General features: G+C 38.2%; 1 pseudogene across 1 annotated transcript; it reads right to left on the bottom strand.

Moving 5' to 3' along the window:
• Positions 1-17160: 17160 nt before the first annotated feature.
• On the bottom strand, positions 17161-17967 carry LOC309860920 (cytochrome c oxidase assembly protein COX18, mitochondrial pseudogene; annotated as a pseudogene). Its single transcript has 2 exons — positions 17841-17967; positions 17161-17706 (listed from the first exon to the last, which is right to left on the bottom strand). The product of its transcript is annotated as a cytochrome c oxidase assembly protein COX18, mitochondrial pseudogene (transcript).
• Between the last annotated feature and the right edge of the window lie 1890 nt (positions 17968-19857).

Here is a 19857-nt window from a genome sequence, read left to right as displayed (position 1 = left end):
CTTAAAAATATTTTATTTATTAGACAGAGAGAGAGAACACACATAAAAGGGGGAATGGCAGGCAGAGGGAGAAGCAGACTCCCTGCAGAGCAGGGAGCCTGATTCAGGACTTGATCCCAGGATCCTGGGATCATGACCTGAGCCGAAGGCAGATGCATAACTGACTGAGCCACTCAGGCATCTTATTGAGGCACTTGGGGTGCCTTAGTGGCTCAGTGGGTTAAAGCCTCTGCCTTCAGCTCGAGTCATGATCTCAGGATCCTGGGATCAAGCCCCGCATCGGGCTCTCTGCTCAGCAGGGAGCCTGCTTCCTCCTCTCTCACTGCCTGCCTCTGCCTAATTGTGATCTCTGTCAAACAAATAAATAAAATCTTAAAAAAAAAAAAAACCACAAAACTCTTACAACTCCATAATAGAAACAAACAGCCCAATTCTTAATGGACAAATTATCTCAATAGATATTTCTCTAGTGAAGTCATACAAATGACCAATAAACACATCGAAAAATGCTCAATATCATTAGCACATCAGAGACATGCAAATTACAAGTAAATGAGATACCACGTCATACCCACTAGGATGGCTGGAATCAAAGAGGAAGATAATAACAAGTGTCATAAGAATGTAGATAAACCTGAATCATTACCATATGACCCAGAAATTATACTCTTAAGTGTGTATCCAGGAGAATAGAAACATAGACCAAAACAAAAAATTTTACACAAATGTTCATAGCAGAATTATTCATAATAGCCAAAAAGCAGGAAAGACCTAAATCCAACATACAAATGGGTAAATAAATGTGGCATATCTACACCATAACATATTATTCAGCAATAAAAAAGAATGAATAATGTGTGTTACATCATACCTGAATTTTGAAATTGTGATGCTAAGTGAAAGAAGCTAGTCACAAAAGACCCTATATTTTATGATTCCATTTACATGAAATATGCAAAATAGGGAATCATATAGAAATAGAAAATGGATTACGCATTGCCTGGGGCTGAGGGAGGGGATGGGGAGAAACAGGGAATGACTTCTAGTAGTTAGTGGGTTTCTTTTTGGAGTGATGAAAATACTCTTAAATTGATTGTGACAGTGGTTGCAGGTATCTGTGAATATACTAAAAACCATCAATCTGTATACCTTAAATGGGTGAATCGTATGGTGTGTAAATCATAACTCAATAGAGCTCTTATTTATTTTTTAATGGTTAGAAGAAAAAAAAGTAAATCTCTAGTGTCCTTCATGTTGCACTTTTATAAACATACTCACCTTCTTCCCAACCCTCCCTATCCCTATTTCTACTCAGTGACAGTCACTCACCTGCCTTCCATTTTTAAAATTTTGTTACTTCAAAACTGTTACATATGTTACATACAGTATGTAACCTTTTGGGATTGACTTTCTCCACTCAACATAATTCCTTGGAGATTCATCAGAATTGCAGCATGTATCAACATTCCTTTTTATTTGTTACCCTTGGTATGGATGTACCACAATTTGTTTAACCATTCACCTGTTGAAGGACATCTGCAATGATTTCAGATTTGGGCTGCCACAAATAAAGCTTCTATGAATATTTATGTATAAGTTTTTGGGTAAACATATGTTTTCATTTCTCTGGGGGAAAACACCCAAGAGTTTAATAGCTGGATTATATGATAATCACATATTTTGTTTTTTAAGAACCTAACTAACTTTTTTCCAGAGTGGCTATATCGTTTTACATTCCCATCAGCAATGCATAAATGATCTAGTTTCTCCACATCCTCACCAGAATTTGGTGTTGTCATTATTTTTTTATTTTTATCATTCTGATAGGTGTATAGTTGAAATCTCATTGTGGTCTTAATTTGCATTCCCTTGATGGCTAATCCTGTTAAACATCTTTTCATGTGCTTTTCTACCATCTGTTTATCCTCTTCAGTGAAATAAATATCTGTGCATGTCTTTTGCTTATTTTCTAATTAGGTTGTTTTTTACTGTTGCATTTTGACATTCTTTTTTTTTTTTAAGATTTTATTTATTTATTTGACAGAGAGAAAGATCACAAGTAGAAAAATCACAAGAGAGGCAGGCAGAGAGAGAGGGGGAAGCAGGCTCCCTGCTGAGCAGAGAGCCAGATGCAGGGCTCAATTCCAGGACCCTGAGATCATGACCTGAGCGATAGCAGAGGCTTAATCCACTAAGCCACCCAAGCGCCCCTTGACATTCTTTATATATTTAAGATGTACCCTTTGTTGGATAGGTGTTGTATTGTTTTCATACAGCTGCTGTAACAGATCACCACAAAGCGGGTATCTTAAAACAAGAGAAATGTATTCTCCCCCAGTTCTAGAGGCTAGAAGTCCAAAATCAGGGTACGAACAGGGTATCAGCAGGGCATTACCTCTGGAAGAAAAGACTATCTTTGCCTCTTCTGGCTTCTAGTGGCTGCCAGTTCTCCTAAATTTATGGTCTTCTCTCTCTACTCAATCTTCACATCTTCTCCTCTGTGTGTTTGCCTGGTAGCTTTGCATCACTCCACTCTCTACTTCCATCTTCACATCGTCTTCCTTCCTGTGTATTTGTTAAATCACTGCCTGCCTTTCTCTTACAAGGATTCCTGTGATGGCATTTAGGGCCCACCTGGGTAACCGAAAATAACCTCCTTATCTCACAATCTTCAGCTTAATTACATCTAATTAATTAGATGTAATTAGGTGAGAAAATTACCCCTTTTCTTGACACATTCTATGTATTTTGAAAACATTAATTAATGAAAGTTTTTTTAAAAGATTTTTTACTTATTCATTTGAGAGACAGAGTATGAGTGAGTACATGAGCAGAGAGGAGGATCAGAGGGAGAGAGAGAAGCAGACTTCCAGCTGGACAGGGTGCCAGATGTGGGGCTCAATCCTAGGACCCTGGGATCATGACCTAAGCCAAAGGCAGATGCTTACCAACTGAGCCACCCAGGAGCCCCTAATAGAAGTTTTAAGGGGGGGGGGCCTTTTTCCAAGTAACATTTACAAGTTCCAGAGGCTGGACTTGATATTTTTAAGTACCCATTGTTCAGCTTACTACAGAGGGTTTGCAAACATTTTCTTCCAGTCAGTAACTTGTCTCTTAACTGGACCTTTCACGGCAATTTTTTTTTTTCATTTTCATGAGGTACAATTTATCAATTTTTCCTTTTATGGATCATGTTTTTAGTGTTCAGTTGTTCACCTTTTTTAAGATGGCCAACCTCAGAAGCACATAGGTGAGACCCACTGATTGCATAGCATTGGCTGAAGAATCATGTCTGCAATCCATGGCGGTTATTACAGGAGTAAATGTAGGCTGAAATGGAAGTTAAACCAAATTTATTTGTTGCCTTTTTATATGTGAAGGCCTCAGTAGCAAAAAGGCATACTAACACAGGTAAAGCTATATTTTAAAAGGCAAAAGACAATTAACTAAAGGGAATTGAACCCAGCCAACCTGTCCTAGCATATAGTAGTAAAGGAGTTAGAATCAAACTGAACCTTGAGAAACAAACTAGCAAAGTAATTCTAGCAAAGATCATGAACCTAAGAAAAAATATAGTTATAAAAAATATTATTACAACAATTGATGAAATTTGAATACAGATTGTAGGCAAGAAAATAGTGTTTTATCAATGTAAAATTTTCTTATTTTGATCATTGTACTGAGATTATGGAAGAGAATATCCTTTGTTCCTAGGAAAGATACATAAGGTTTTTAGTGGTAGGAACACTGTGTCTCCTACTTGCTTTCAAATGGAATAGATAGAAAGGTAGATCACTCTCCAGAAAGGAGATTCGAACCTAAGTGGTCAAGAGGGTGGATGACGAAAGGAGATGAGTTGTTCTAGAATTACTCACTTACAGCAGAGGGTCTCAGACTTGGCTGTATGCTAGAATCGCCAAGAAGTTTTTAAAAGTCCCTAGTACCTAAGCTTCACTCATCTATATACTTACCAAATCAAGATCTCTGGGGATGGCTACTACATAGTAATTTTCAAAGCCCCTGCAAGTTTACAGTGTGCACCAAGTTTGAGAATCACTGTCTTGAGATTTTTGCTACTCAAAATGTGCTCCATTGACCAGCAGCATCGGCAATACCTGGGAGCTTGTTAGAAATACAGAATCTCGTGCCCAGCTTTATATGTAGTGAATCAGAATCTGCATTTTAGCAAGATGGTCAGGTGATTTATGTGCACACAGAAGTCTGATGAGGTCAGAATCACCTGGAGAACAAATATAGACAAGAAAGACCCAGGCTTGTTGAGGTAAGATAAGGCCTGCACCTCCGTGTTTTTAGCAAGTTCTTCAGTGAAAGAGTTCGAAGATCTGACTATCCCAATCTATCTCTTAGGTAAGGCAAAATTTATCTTCCCTCAGTGCACATTTCCATTCTCCCAATCCGGCAAAGTTAGCCAACCCTTGTCAGATGGAATAATTCACTATTTAATGTTCTACAACTGAGACAGATTACTAGTAAAATCTTCAAGTGCCTAGAGCTAATCATATTTTATTTTTATTATAACTCCATACTAAATCATGATGAAAATCTGATGCTATTAATAAACACTGCATTTCTATTTGAGAAAAATAATATTTTAAAGACAAGAATGCTGGAAAAATAGTAAATTAGAATGGTTTCCTGTTGTTTCACATTGCGTAAGTACCTGACACATTTAATATGTAATAGACATGCTAATATAATAGCACTGCCATAGATAATCTAAGAAATAATTAGCTTGGAGTTTTACAAGTATAGGGACATCTCTTGCTATTCTAGAAACCACATTTTAATTGTGGTATCTTTTTTACCATTGGCCTCTTTTTAAGTTATCAACCCACTTTTGCTCTAATACCTAGTGCCATTTTAATGCAAAACTTACCTTTTCTCAGTGCACATTGCCAGTCTAGTCTTTCAGACCTTGCAGACCTAAGAAAGATCCTGTTTATTTGAAGAAAATTGTTTTGAAGGAAACTATAAAATAACATCAAATGAAATTAGATTTCCAAGGATAAACACAAATGTATCAAAATAGGGTGTCAAATGTAGACACTTGAGAATATTCACATAGTAGAAGAGAATGTTGAAGAAATATGCTTCTAGTCAAAATGAACAGAGTTGAGTGTGTATACTTCAGAAAGTTTTTTTTTAGGGGGGGAGCTGGTTGGCTCAGTTGGTTAAGTGACTGCCTTTGGCTCAGGTCATGATCCTGGAGTCTCAAGATCAAGTCCCGCATCTACTCCCTGCTCATCAGGGAATCTGCTTCTCCCTCTGACACTCTCCACCTCTCTCTCTTCCAAATAAATAAAAAAAAATTTTTTTAAGTAAGGTTTTTTGTTTTTTTTTTTTTAAGATTTTTTAATTTATTTGTCAGAGAGAGAGAGAGGGAGAGAGAGCGAACACAGGCAGACAGAAGGGCAGGCAGAGGCAGAGGGAGAAGCAGACTCCCCGTCGAGCAAGGAACCCGATGTGGAACTCGATCCCAGGACGCTGGGATCATGACCCGAGCTGAAGGCAGCTGCTTAACCAACTGAGCCACCCAGGCGTCCCAGGAAGGTTGTTTTTTTTTTTTTTTTAATGAAAGGAAAAATTGTATCAGATTTTTTCTTTTTTTTTATTTTAAGATTTTATTTATTTATTTGACAGAGAGAGAGATCACTAGCAGGCAGAGAGGCAGACAGAGAGAGGAGGAAGCAGGCTCTCCGCAGAGCAGAGAGCCCAATGCGGGGCTCGATCCCAGGACGCTGGGCTCATGACCTGAGCCGAAGGCAGAGGCTTTAACCCACTGAGCCACCCAGGTGCCCCAGTATTAGATTTTCAATTTCTGTTTAATTTCACCTAAAAATTGGAGTTAGAGGATAGTGAAAGTAGATAGCAACTGAAATTTCAGAGTTTCAGGACTTTTCATGCAATTTAAAAATAATCTTTCTGATTCAGTTGTTTTAAATCCCTTCTTCGGAGTAGGATAATTAGCCATACAGCTCTGTAATGGGAGTTAAATTAGGTGGGGTGGTTAATAAGGTGAGGCAGGAACATATTGTCAGCGGAAATGTAAGAAACCACTTCAAGAAACTGTGAGACTTTCAATAAGCCACATAAACTCCAAAATCTATAACTTAAAAGAGGTTGAACAAAACAATCTAATTTTAATTCAGCTTCAACATTCTTATTATTCCTTTAATACTTAAAACTGTTTTACTGATCTATATAAGTGCTTCCTAATTCATTATATCAGCACATAATACAAAAGCAAATTTACCCATTAAAATACCATAACATTAGTGATTTGTGTTTATAACATAAAGCTTTAATGAAAATGACAGATCTGGGATAGATATTCTCCAAAGCAGACATATAAATAGCCAACATATACCTGGAAAAATGCTCAACATAACTCGGCATCAGGGAAATACAAATTAAAAAAAAAAAAAATGAGATACCACCTCACACAGTCAGAATGGCTAAAATTAACAAGTCAGAAAAGGACAGATTTTGGTGAAGATGCAGAGAAAAAGGATGCTTCCTACACTGTTGGTAGGAATGCAAGCTGGGGCAGCCACTCTGGAAAACTGTGTGGAGATTCCTCAAAAAGTTGAAAATAGAGCTACCCTATAATCCAACAATTGCACTACTAGGTATTTACCCAAAAGTACATACATCACAATGTTTATAGCAGAAACTATGGAGAAAAATGTCCATCAACTGTTAAGTGGATAACAAAGTGGTGTGTGTGTATGTGTATATATACAGACACACATACACACACACAATGGAATATTACTCAGCCATAAAAAATGAAATTTTGCCCTTTGCAATTATGTTGGTGGAGCTAGAGTGTACTGTGCTATGCATGGCAAGTCAGTCAGAGAAAGACAATTATCATATGATCTCACTCATATGTGGAACTTAAGACACAAAACAGAGGATGACTGGGGAAGGGAAGGAAAAATAAAACAAGATGAAATCAGAGAGTGAGACAAACCATAAGAGACTCTTAATCATAGGAAATAAACTGAGGGTTTCTGAAAGAGAGAGTGGTGAGTGATGGGGTAACTAGGTGATGGACATTAAGGAGGACATGTGATGTAATGAGCAGTGGGTACTATAGGACTGATGAATCACTGACCTCTATCTCTGAAATTCATAATACACTATATGTTAATTAACTGATTTTAATTAAAAAAAACCCATAGAACATATAACACCAAAGGTGAACCCTAATTTAAACTATGAACTTTGGGTAATAATGATGTATCAATGTAGGTTCGCCAGTTGTAACAAATGTACCACTCTGGGGCAGGATGTTGATAATGGGAGAGGCTGTGCTTGTGTGGGGACAAGAGGTATATGGGAACTCTGCCTTCTATTCAATTTTCCCATGACCCTAAATTTGTTCTAAAAGTTAAAGTTGATTAACTTAAAACAACAAACAAAAACAAAAACAAAAAATGACACATGTCTGGCAAGTGTGTATTTCCCCCCACCATGGTATGTCTATGACATTCATGTCAAATTGACAATGACATTATTTCCCCTGAGTACAATACTAACTCAGAATCCTTCTCAACACAAAGTTCAGACAGCCATTGCTTCATTCATTCATTCACGCAGCAAAGATTTTTTTCTGTGCTCCTTCTGGGATTCAATATAAAACAAAATAGACACAGGCCCTCTTATCATAGTGCTTATACATTTTAGGAAAGAGAGACATCAAAATAAGTAATTAAGGTATGATGTAATGTGAAATGAAAGATGAATCAATTTCTGCTATACCTGGTTCAGGATTTAGACTCTTCTCAAGCTAGAAACTTAAGAAAATAAGTCATGAAGCTTACATAGTTCTCTATACAAGGACTTCCAAGCATATCAGATATTGTAAGAGGGAGATTTTAAATGTTCATTATAGCTGTACATACTGCTACTCAACAACAGAGTGATTCTATTATTAAGAGAGAAGAAGGGATAACAAGTAGCCAACAGCAGTCTCTGCCTTAGTATTTAAAAAGACATTTGTTCTATAAGGCATCCAGGTTGCACAGTCAGTTAAGAGTCCACCTCTTGATTTTGGCTCAGGTCATGATCTCAGGGTCCTGAGATGGAGCCCTGCCTTGGGCTCCATGCCCAGCATGGAGCCTGCTTAAGATTCTATCTGTGTGCCTCCCCAATACCCTCCCCTCACTCTCTCTCTCTAAAGCAAAACAAAACAAAAATTATTCTGTGAATGAGGGAAATCTTTATTAAAGTCATTTGTTTCAATTTCCTCAACTAATAACATACATTTTATTTTTTAAAAATATTTTATTTGTTTTAGAGAGAGAGCACAAGCAGGGGGAAAGAGAGAGGGAGAGGGAAAGAATCTCAAGCAGACCCCCATCTTAGCACAGAGCCCAAAGCAGGACTTGATCCCAGGATTCCGAGATCATGACCCTAGCCAAAACCAAGAGTCAATGCTCAACCAAATGAGTCACCAGGTACCCTAATATCAATTTTCTAAGTCCATTTAGTAATAATCATTTCCTTATTATCTTGGTCATTAGCATTCTTAGTTAACTACATAATTGTTAAAAAAAAAAAAAACTTTGCACAGGTGTGTATCTTTTTTTCACAAATAAATTAAGTCCTATGTATACTTTTTCTCTTTATAGAATACCATCAATGTGGTATAAATTACCTCACTTAATAAGTGTATTAGTCTGTTTAGGCTGCTATAACAAAATATTACTGTACTGGTGGCTTATAAACAACAGAATTTTATTTCTCACAGTTCTAGAAGCTAAGGAATCCAGGATTGTGGTGCTAGCAGATTTGGTTTTTAATGACTTCTTCCTGTGTCCTCACATGGTATAAAGGGCTAGGGAGCTCTGTGGGATCTCTTTTATAAGAGCATTAATCCCATTCATGAGGGCTCTGGCCTCCTTACCTAAATGCCTGCCTCCCAAAGGCCCCACCTCCTAACACTATCCCATTGGGCATTAGGATTTCAAACATAAGAATTTGGGAAGAACACAAACACTCAAACTGAAAGTTATTCCCAATACTTGAAGCAATAACATAATTCAGAAAAGACATAAGGGAGATAACCACTTTCTATTGTGACAGTCACTGCATGTCTCAAATTGTTTTAAGGGTACTCCCACTATGGATGTTTATAAATTTTATTAGCATATACTGTATTATTTTCTTCAGGGGTACAGGTCTGTGAATCATCAGTCTTACACAATTCACAGCACTCACCCAAGCACATACCCTCCCCAGTGTCAATAACCCAGCCACCCTATCCCTTCCTCCCCCACCCCACCCCCAGCAACCCTCAGTTTGTTTCCTGAGATTAGGAATATTTTATGGTTTGTCTCCCTCCCCAGTCCCATCTTGTTTCATTTATTTCCGTCTCTTCCCCTCATGGCCCCCAACCCTGCCTCCCAAATTCCTCATATCAGAGAGATCATTCTCTGATTGACTTATTCACTTAGCATAATACCCTCTAGTTCCCGCCGTCAATGCAAATGGCAAAATTACAGTTTGTATGATGGCTGCATCCACTATGGATTTTTTTTTTTAAGATTTTATTTATTTATTTATTTGACAGAGAGAAATCACAAGTAGATGGAGAGGCAGGCAGAGAGAGAGAGAGGGAAGCAGGCTTCCTGCTGAGCAGAGAGCACGATGCGGGACTCGATCCCAGGAACCTGAGATCATGACCTGAGCCGAAGGCAGCGGCTTAACCCACTGAGCCACCCAGGCGCCCCACTATGGATTTTTTTAAAGTATGTCAACATTAGTGAAAATAAAAATCAGGAAGCTCTAGATAATGCTAGTCAATCATAATCCCATCAAACATATTTTAAGAAGGTGGAATTTGCATACATGACAAAGCAAAGGGATAGAAAAATATATTCCATACAAATGAAAACCAAAAGAAAGTGACAGTATCTATACTTACTTCAGAAAAATAGACTTTAAGCAAAAACAACAGATGAAAAGGCCATTATGTAATGAAAAGATGTCAATTTATTAAGAGGACATAACAATTGTAAATATATGTATCCAACATTGAAATACCTAAATATATTCAGTAAATACTAATACTCTGAAGGGAGTAATAGGCAACAATACAGTAATAGGAGAGGAATTGAATACCATACTTTCAACAATGGATGATAATCCAGATAGAAAATCAATAAGGAAACATGGGACTTGAACTATCCTTTAGATCAAATGGATCTAACAGACATATACAGAACACACAACAGCAGCAGAATATACATTTTTCTCAAGAACATATGGAACATTCTCTAGAATAGACCATTTCTTAGATTACAAATCAAGTCTCAGCCATTCACCCAAACTTAACCAACTGAAAGGATCAAATGGCTTATAACCAGAGTCAAATTTTACTTTTCCAAGCCAATCTGCATTTGGGGGTGTGTGTGTGGAATATAATTGGGTTTCAATTTTGCCCAAATAGGCATAACATGATGTATTAATAAAAACACATTCTTTCTAATTCGTAAGCTAAGGCTATATGGTTCTAAACAATCTAAGACTATGTGGTTCTCTAATATAATTCTGGCTAAAAATTCTATAGATTTTTGTTGTTACTGTAGAAATTTTGTAGATCTCCTCTAGGAAGGTGCAACTGCAATCTTTCATTGATGTCTTTTCCAGTAAACAAATCTCTAGGTTTTAATGTATGGGACCCATTGTCTTCTTTAGGAAGTGGATCTCAGAAAGCTTTTTAGAAAGAATTAATTTGTATGGTATGAAATAAGTATTTGATTATTGCATTTTGTCTTACAATAATGAACCATGTCATAATTATTTAGGACAGGAAAAATAAGATGATGTCTCATTTCAAGAGGCAGAATTGCAGGTAGGAGTTTCCATCTAAGTAGGGCTCTAGATAGAGTCAGCAATCAGGAATTTAATAAGAGGCATTTTATGGAATCAAAAGAGAAACAAGTTCATTTATAAACTAGTTTATAAATGAATTTCTAAGGCTAAATAGCAGTCAGTGAAGACCATTTCTAGATTTGAGCTGGAAACACCTTTAGATGGTGAAACGAAGATGGCAGTTTCAATCTCATGGGTTTTCCTGGTTTTCAGCTTTCATATCTGATGATATCAGAGTGTTCTGGTGAACTAAGTGACCTACATAGAGAGGTATAAAGATTGTGCACATATGATCTGTTGCGATGAAACCTCTGAAGTTTTGCATGTTTTCCTTTGTTCTTTATTTTGCTTAACATTCCAAGTTCTCCCTCATTTGTATTGATTCAAGCTTTCACATAGAAAACTCTTGGGGACTAGAAAAGCAGCAATCGTATCACACTGCTTTAAGAACTTCAAGTTTCAAAAGCAAATTGTTTTTAAAGTTCTGACTTGAGTTAGATACAGGGATAAAAATAGCACACACTTGAAGTTTACATGGTCTACAAATGGTGGCAATATTTTTCTTTTCAGAGTAGTTCTGTTGGCATATATATATATATATATATAACGTTATATATATATATAAGCTTTTTAAAAGTTATATATATATATATATATATATATATATAACGTTATATATATATATAACGTTATATATATATATATATATAACTTTTAAAAAGCTTATTATTTTCCAGTTTTAAATGTTTTTTATGCGTGTCTTTTTAAAAATTTCTTTTATTTTTTATTAACATATAACGTATTATTAGCCCCAGGGGTACAGGTCTGTGAATCGCCAGGTTTGTTGGCATATATTTTTAAAATACTCAAAAAGGCTCAACCTCAAGCAGTAATAACATAAGCAAAAGTGACTTAACTCTTAAATACTCACAAGAAACTTCTCTGTCCATACAAGTGAGAGAATGAACAAATTAACACTTTCACATGCATACATACACACAGATTTCTTCATACAAGTAGCTAAAATCTGCTATTCCAGCCCACATGTAGTTGTCTCCTTTTAGCTAGTTAGGGCATGGAGAAAAGGGCAGTTTTGGTTTCAGTGATTCTAAGTCATAAGTGTAGGAGAAAATCGGAAATGTGTTTGAAGATTTGTAGCCAGATATAAGAGAACTCAAACTGAAAGAAGCAGAACTCACAGTCCAGTAGTTTACAGGTTAATAACAAAACCTTGAAGACAATGAGAAGAAATAGAATCTGTAATGGGCACACTATAGTTATCTGTTGAAAAACAATTTTTCTCTCTATAGTCACCCCATTTTTACCAAAGGCCATTACAGTAACACTGATTTGTTTGTAAAATAAGTCTAGTCTCATTAAATCTGGCCTGGTTATTTACACAAGTGCAGCAAGAATAGTGATTTTTTTTTTAAGATTTTATTTATTTATTTGACAGACAGAGATCACAAGTAGGCAGAGAAGCAGGCAGAGAGAGAGAGAGGGAAGCAGGCTCCCAGCTGAGCAGAGACCCCGATGCGGGGCTCGATCCCAGGACCCTGGGATCATGACCTGAGCTGAAGGCAGAGGCTTTAACCCACCCCACTGAGCCACCCAGGCGCCCCAGCAAGAATGGTGATTTTATTCACATTTAAAAATACTACCTTTCAGCTACAGTTTTGCTGATATCCAAGGGGTTTCACTGGCTCCATAAAGTCAACTTTAGTTTCTTAAAACTGGCTGGAATTAATCAATCTCAGATTAGGTTTGTTGTTATTGTTGTTATTGTTGTTGTTGTTATTGTTGTTTTAAAATTTTATTTATTTATTTGAGAGTGAGAGAGCACACACAAGAGGAGAGAGGTCAGCGGGAGAAGCAGACTCCCTGCCAAGCAGGGATCCCTGTATGGGACTCCATCCTGGGACTCCAGGATCATGACAAGAGCCAAAGGCAGTCACTTACCCAACTGAGCCACCCAGGTACCCTCAGATTAGGTTTTTTTAAAGTCTCTAGAGGCTAAGAAGTGCGAGAGTTCAGTGAGACCCAAACTGAATATACAAGTTCAAAGATAAAATCATGAAGAATTTTGGGACACCATGGTCATGATCCCAGAGTCCTGGGATTGAGTCTCACATTGGCTCCTTGCTCAGGAGCTGCTTCTCCCTCTGCCCATCCCCCTGCTTGTGCTCTCCTACAGATAAAGAAATAAAATCTTTTAAAAGAAACATTAAGAATTTTGAAGAGAATAGAGAGCCCAGAAATAAACCCATGATAATATGGTTAATTAATCTTTGACAAAGGGAGCAAGAACACGCAATAGGAAAAAGACCATCTCTTCAACAAATGATGTTGGGAAAACTGGACAGCTACATACAAAAGAATGACGACTTTCTTATACCATACACAAAAATAAACAAAATAGATTAAAGACCTAAATGTGCAACCTTAAACCATAAAGATCCTAGGAGAGAACACAGTGATTTCTCTAACATAGGCTGTAGCAGTATCTTTCTGGATATGTCTCCTGAGGAAAGAGAAACAAAAGCAAAAATAAACTACTGAGAGTATATCAAAATAAAATCTTCTCACAGGGGGCGCCTGGGTGGCTCAGTGGGTTAAGCCACTGCCTTCGGCTCAGGTCATGATCCCGGAGTCCTGGGATTGAGTTCCGCATCGGGCTCTCTGCTCAGCGGGGAGCCTGCTTCCTCCTCTCTCTCTCTCTGCTTGCCTCTCTATCCACTTATGATCTCTCTCTGTCAAATAAATAAAATCTTTAAAAAAAAAATCTTCACAATAAAGGAAACATCAACAAAACTAAATGATAACCCACTGAATGGGAGAAGATATTTGCAAATGACATATCTGGTAAAGGTTTAGTATCCAAAATATATAAAAAGAGTATACAACTCAATACAAAAATAATAATAATAACACAGTTAAAAAATGGGCAGAAGACAAGAAAAGACATTTCTCCAAAGAAGACATACACATGGCCAACAGACACATGAAAAGATGCTCAATATCATTCATCATCGGGGAAATGCAAATCAAAACTACAATAAGTTATAACCTCATACCTGTCAGAGAGCTAAAATCAACAACTCAAGAAGCAACAAGTCTTGGCAAGGACATAGAGAAAAAGGAACCCTTGTGCACTGTTGGTGGGAATGCAAACTGGTACAGCCACTGTGGAAAACAGTACGGAGAGATATGCATGGCTGGCTGTCAGTTAAGTGTCTGCCTTCAGCTCAGGTCATGGTTGGGGGTTCTGGGATTGAGCCCTGCCACGGGCTCCCTGCTCAGCACAGAGCCTGCCTCTCCCTCTTCCTCTGTGGCTCCCCCTGCTTGTATTCACTTGTTCTCTCTCACTTTCTGTCAAATAAATAAATAAAAGCTCTAAAAACAACAAACAAACAAAAACAGTGTGGAGATTCCTCAAAAAATTAAAAATAAAACTACCATATGATCTAGTAATTCCCAAGAATACAAAAATACTAATTTGAAAAGATATATACATCCCTATGTTTATTGTAGCATTATTAACAACAGCCAAATTATGGAAGCAATCCAAGTGTATATCTACAGATGATTGGATAAAGAGATAAATACACACACACACACACACTGGACTATGACTCAGCCATAAAAAAAGAATGAAATTTTGTTATTTACATCAACATGGGTGGATCTACAGAATGTAATGCTAAGTGAAATAAGCCAGTCAGAGAAAGACAAATGCCTCATGATTTCAATCATAATCATTTTTCAGTTTTAGAAACAATTGAAAAAAAAAAAAACAAAAATAAATAAACCAAGAAACAGATTCAACTATAGAGAACAAATTGACAGTTACCAGAGGGGAGGCGGGTAGAAATATAGGTGAAACAGGTGAAGGGGATTAAGAGTACACTTATCATAGTCAGGGCGCCTGGGTAGCTCAGTAGGTTAAAGCCTCTGCCTTCGGCTCAGGTCATGATCCTGGGGTCCTGGGATCGAGCCCCACATCAGGCTCTCTGCTCAGCAGGGACCCTGCTTCCACCTCTCCCTCTCTCTCTCTCTCTGCCTACTTGCTGTCAACTAAATTAAAAAATAAAATAAAATTTAAAAAGAGTACACTTATCATGATGTATAAAATTGTTGAATCACTATATTGTACACATGAAACTAATATAACACTGTATGTTAACTATACTGGAATTAAATTTTTTAAAAAATTGTTAAAAATTTCATGATGGCAGAGGGTGGGTGGTGGGCCTGGGTGGCGCAGTCTGTTAAACATCAACTTTTAGTTTTCGCTCAGGCCATGATCTCAGGGTCATAAAATAGAGTCCCATGTCTGGTTCTGCACTAAGTGCAATGTCTGCTTGGGATTCTCTCTCCCTCTTCCTCTGCCCCTCCCCCAACCTCTCTCTCTCTCTTTCTGAGTAAGTAAATATATATATATGTATATATATATATATATAATTTTTTTTTTTAAGGAATTTCAAGGATGGCAGCAGACCACTACACCAAATATAAAGTCCTTCTGAGCACAGAGTAGCAGGTATAAAATATGTGTGTCATGGAAGCCATTTAGTGAATGTCCTGAACACAGTATGGCAATGAGGCAGCAAGAGACACAGATGGACACACATATTGCACATATTCTCATTTGTTCATATGCATGTTCCATTGTCTTATCAGACTTCACTTACAAATCACAAGCTCAAATATAAATTGTTAAGCATTTCAAAAGGGCAAAAGCAGAACATTAAACCAAGTACAAGGCTTTTCTGAGCGCAGGTCGCATGCTCATTAAGCCAGCCCTGTTCTCACTTTCTAATTCATAACTTCTGGCCTCGAGCAATAAAAAATTTTTTTAATTTAATTTGTGATCCTTTCTCCTATTATTTTTTTAATCTTCTCAAATGACTGTCAAATTTAATCATAAATATTCTAAACTGCAATTCTAAACTGCAAAAGTGTTACCATCTTTTCAAATCAAACAAGCAAACAAATGGATCCACAATTTATATTATCTGTTAATTTTTCCTATATTAAATGTCTACTATAGTGGTAACCCATAGAGTACTTAACCCTTCCAAGTAAAGTTCATAAAATCACCTCCTTAATCGGTAGCTTCCCTTTTGATTTTCTTCCTATAACTAAACAAACTTAATGCTTAAGAGTTTCCACTTTGGGCTCTAGCAGTACTTAGTGCTACACTCAATTCCAGACTTCTTAAGTTATAGACAAAGGAACGTACCCTTTCTGGATTCTTTCAGAACAGTGTTGAAAGGCAACATCACTTACCATATTAGGTACTTTCTTGTAAGGACTACTCTACTGCATGCATCTCGAGTCCATTTTATAAAAGTCACACATTAACTCATCATCATTGTGTGTTCCATTAGAATAAGATTTCTTAACCATGAATTACCAAAAAGCCTTGGAGAAGAGTAAGGGGAGTCATCAATGAAGGCCCCTAGGTTGAGAGACCCAGAATTTTTCTAAAAAGAAAAGCATAGCTTTAGAAGATGTGTAAATGGGTTTATGATCCCCCACACCTTCAAAACTTTAAGTATTACCTCACCGGACTCTCTTACTTTATAAAGCTTTAATGTATGAGATTAGTCAGTATAATTTGACATAATCCAGTATCTAATTCTGTTTTCCAAAGCTCTGGTGTCTCTAGTAATTTTATAAGCAGAACCAGACACTTTGATTCTACTTTTATATTTTTAGCATACAATTATTTTTCAAAAGATTTATTTATTTGTCAGAAAGAGAGAGCATATGCACAAGCAAGGGAAATGGCAGGCAGAGGGAGAGACAGGCTCCCACTGAGCAAGGAGCCTGATGCAGGACTCGGTCCCAGGACCTCATGACCTGAGCCGAAGGCAGACACTTAACTGACTGAGCCACCCAGGTGTCCCTTTAGGATACAATTAGACATACATTTCTAGCACTTAAAAGATTTTAAGTGTTGTCAAATATATTTGGGTTATATCTTAACCCACAGTACTTCACACAATTCATGATTTTAAATAAAAACAAATGAAATCAATCTGAATTTCTAAGTCTAAATATATTGTGATAATGACACTTGAAATTGTTTAGAAATTACTGAAACTATGGACTCTGAAAAACAACCTAAGGGTTTTGAAGGGGCGGGGGGGTGGGAGGTTTGGGGAGCCAGGTGGTGGGTATTATGGAGGGCACATATTGCATGGAGCACTGGGTGGGGTTACGCTGAAAAGAAATAAAAAAAAAAAGAAATTACTGAAAAACATGTTGTTTTCTTGAAATGAACTTAGTGTAAAAGGTCAGCCAAGAGGTCCTTATAAGGAATATCTATATCTGGTGACTTTGTGACCAGTATTCAACAAACCAGGAGAACACAGCAGCAAGTTCTGTGCAAGGCCCATGAGCTGGAACACAACCAGAAGAAGATAATCAGTGAAGGTACTGTCACAGCAGTTGGAATCATCAACACTGATACTGCAGGAACAAAGTATGCAACATATGTCTGAAAATAAGACATTCCAATTTTTTGCAGAGCAAAAATCTCCCGTTTAATAAATTAATGACTCCAGCCAAGATAGGCAGAATCAAGTGGTACAGTGAGGTTAAGAAACTACAGGACCTCATCAGTAGCTAACTGGTTTCTGAATGGAAAAAACCTTCTCCTGAACGTGTTGCCCTATGCTAAAATTCCAGAGAGCAACAGATAGGAAGATCCACAATGGAAACTGAATCCAGAACAATACAGTGGCTTTCCAAGGGTGGCAATTATACAGCTCTGAAATAAGCCTCTGCATATTCCTAAGCAGGCTCAACCCCCTCAGCATGGAGCCCAAGGCTGGGGCTCTATCTTAGACCTCGAGATATTGACCTAAGTCAGAATCTAGAGTCCTCGGCTTAACCAACTACGACACCCAGGTGCCCCAAGTCTCCACATATTCTTTAGATAAGTGAGTCTAGACGTCTTTTGGACCACCTCAACTGATCTGCACAAACTGCAACTTCTTGGTTAAGATGCCTTACAATGTTTATTTCTGCTTGCAGAGTTAGCCAGGATGTCATGGTGGTAGGCACAGGGACACAGTGGTGAAGCCAATGCAGGCCCACCTGGACAGACCTGAGGCAGTATGCACACCCAGTAGCAACTCTAATGCGCTCTGCACCTGTGCCAACCTTAACCGCTGCCAGGGCCCCCTGAGCCAACCACCCACACCAGCAGAGCAGAGTGATTAATGCCGCCAGTTGAGGTTTGCGCAAGCAATGGGCCCCAAACCCTGAGCTTCACTGTAAGGCAGTAGCCGCCACCACCTATAGCCAAGCCAGCACATCATACCTGCCATGATCCTTTCTTCATGATGCTTCTGCACATATAAGCCACGCTGCCTAGAGTAGTAAACGAAGGGCCAATGGAAGCGACCTGGCTCATAACACTGGGAGAACAAGTTATTGGCTAAAAACAGATGTTCTCATCTCTTCCACTCAAGCCAAGAAGATTTGAGGTGAGGCCTAGACAAGGATAAGGATGTAAATGTTAGTTATCTTAAAAACAAACAAACAGGGGCACCTGGGTGGCTCCGCTAGTTGAGCAACTGCCTTCCGCTCGGGTCATGATCTTGGGGTCCTGGGATCGGGTCCCACGTCGGGCTCCCTGCTCAGTGGAGAGCCTGCTTCTCCCTCTCCCTCTGCCTGCCTCTCTGCCTACTTGTGCTCTCTCTCTGTCAAATAAATACATAAAAATCTTTAAAAAATTTAAAAAACAAATAAACAGAACTTCAGGATGAATTGAATGCCTAAATTGAAAACAACTGCTTAGGTTTCATTTATTCTTTTATTGTCCCAGTAAATATCTATTAACAGCAAATTGCTAAAAAGATGCTGAATATTTAACTATAAACAGTTACGTATAGTTCCTATCCTTATGCAAGTTGAATAAATGGGCAGTGAATGACAAATCAATGCCACAAGGGGCACCAAAGGAAAAGTGCATGCATGGCACTAGGCTGTACAAGGCAGGTTATTAAGGGGGCTTTGGGGACAGACAAGGCTTTCTGGAAGAACTCACCTCTACAATGAGACCTGCAGCATGAATAAGACTAGTGGGCCTGGGGGGAGGAAAGACTGCTCTTGACTAAATAGCATGGGCAAAAGTAGCAAGAAGAATTACAAGGAAATGAATAGCATGGGCAAAAGTAGCAAGAAGAATTACAAGGACATGAAAGAAAATTCAGAAGAGGTGAAACTAGAAACCATATGACTCTTTAAAGACCAAACATCTTTAGGAGATTAAACTCCATCTTAAATATAGTGGGGAGTCATATAAGAGTTTCATACTCAATCATAGTTGCTTTGTCCAAATATCACTCGAAGAAGAACATAAGGGAGTGGGTCAGAGTAGGTACCGGTACACAGTTCACAGAAAGAGATTAGGTATTTGGCTATATGGAAAACAGTGGGGTTTGGACGTGAACAAAATAATTAAAAGGCAGAAGTGACACAGGATGGGTGACTGACAGGGCATGGAAAGGCTGAGGGGGAATAAAAAAATCAATAAGGAAAATTGCCCAGACTCTGGCTCAATACTTTATGAATGCCAGTCCCATTTCCTGAGGGTTGAAGAGTCAGAGGTAGCCAGACAAAGAGGCTGGAGATGAATATTTCAGATATCTGGAACTTCCCTAACACCCCGTTAATCCAAAACGTGCTTCCTATTTTGGCTTTAATGGCCCTACCCGAAGGCTCTGTGCAGCAGGTCGATGGTTTGAGCCGGCAATCAAGGAGCTTCTTCTAACACAAGAGGGAGCCCGCGAGTACAATCTCAAAGTCGGGAAGCCGCAAGACTAAAGTTAACAGGAAGCTTCTGAACGCCCTAAGATACCCACCCTTAAAGATCTCACAGCGGCTCCACCCCTAAAAGCCAAAGACTTAGCATAAAAACGCCCTCAGGTCAACGCG

This window comes from Mustela nivalis, assembly GCF_964662115.1.
Source record: "Mustela nivalis genome assembly, chromosome: 1".
NCBI lineage: Eukaryota > Metazoa > Chordata > Mammalia > Carnivora > Mustelidae > Mustela > Mustela nivalis.
Note: the sequence above shows the minus strand (reverse complement) of the source record. Positions and strands in the feature narration are given on the sequence as shown.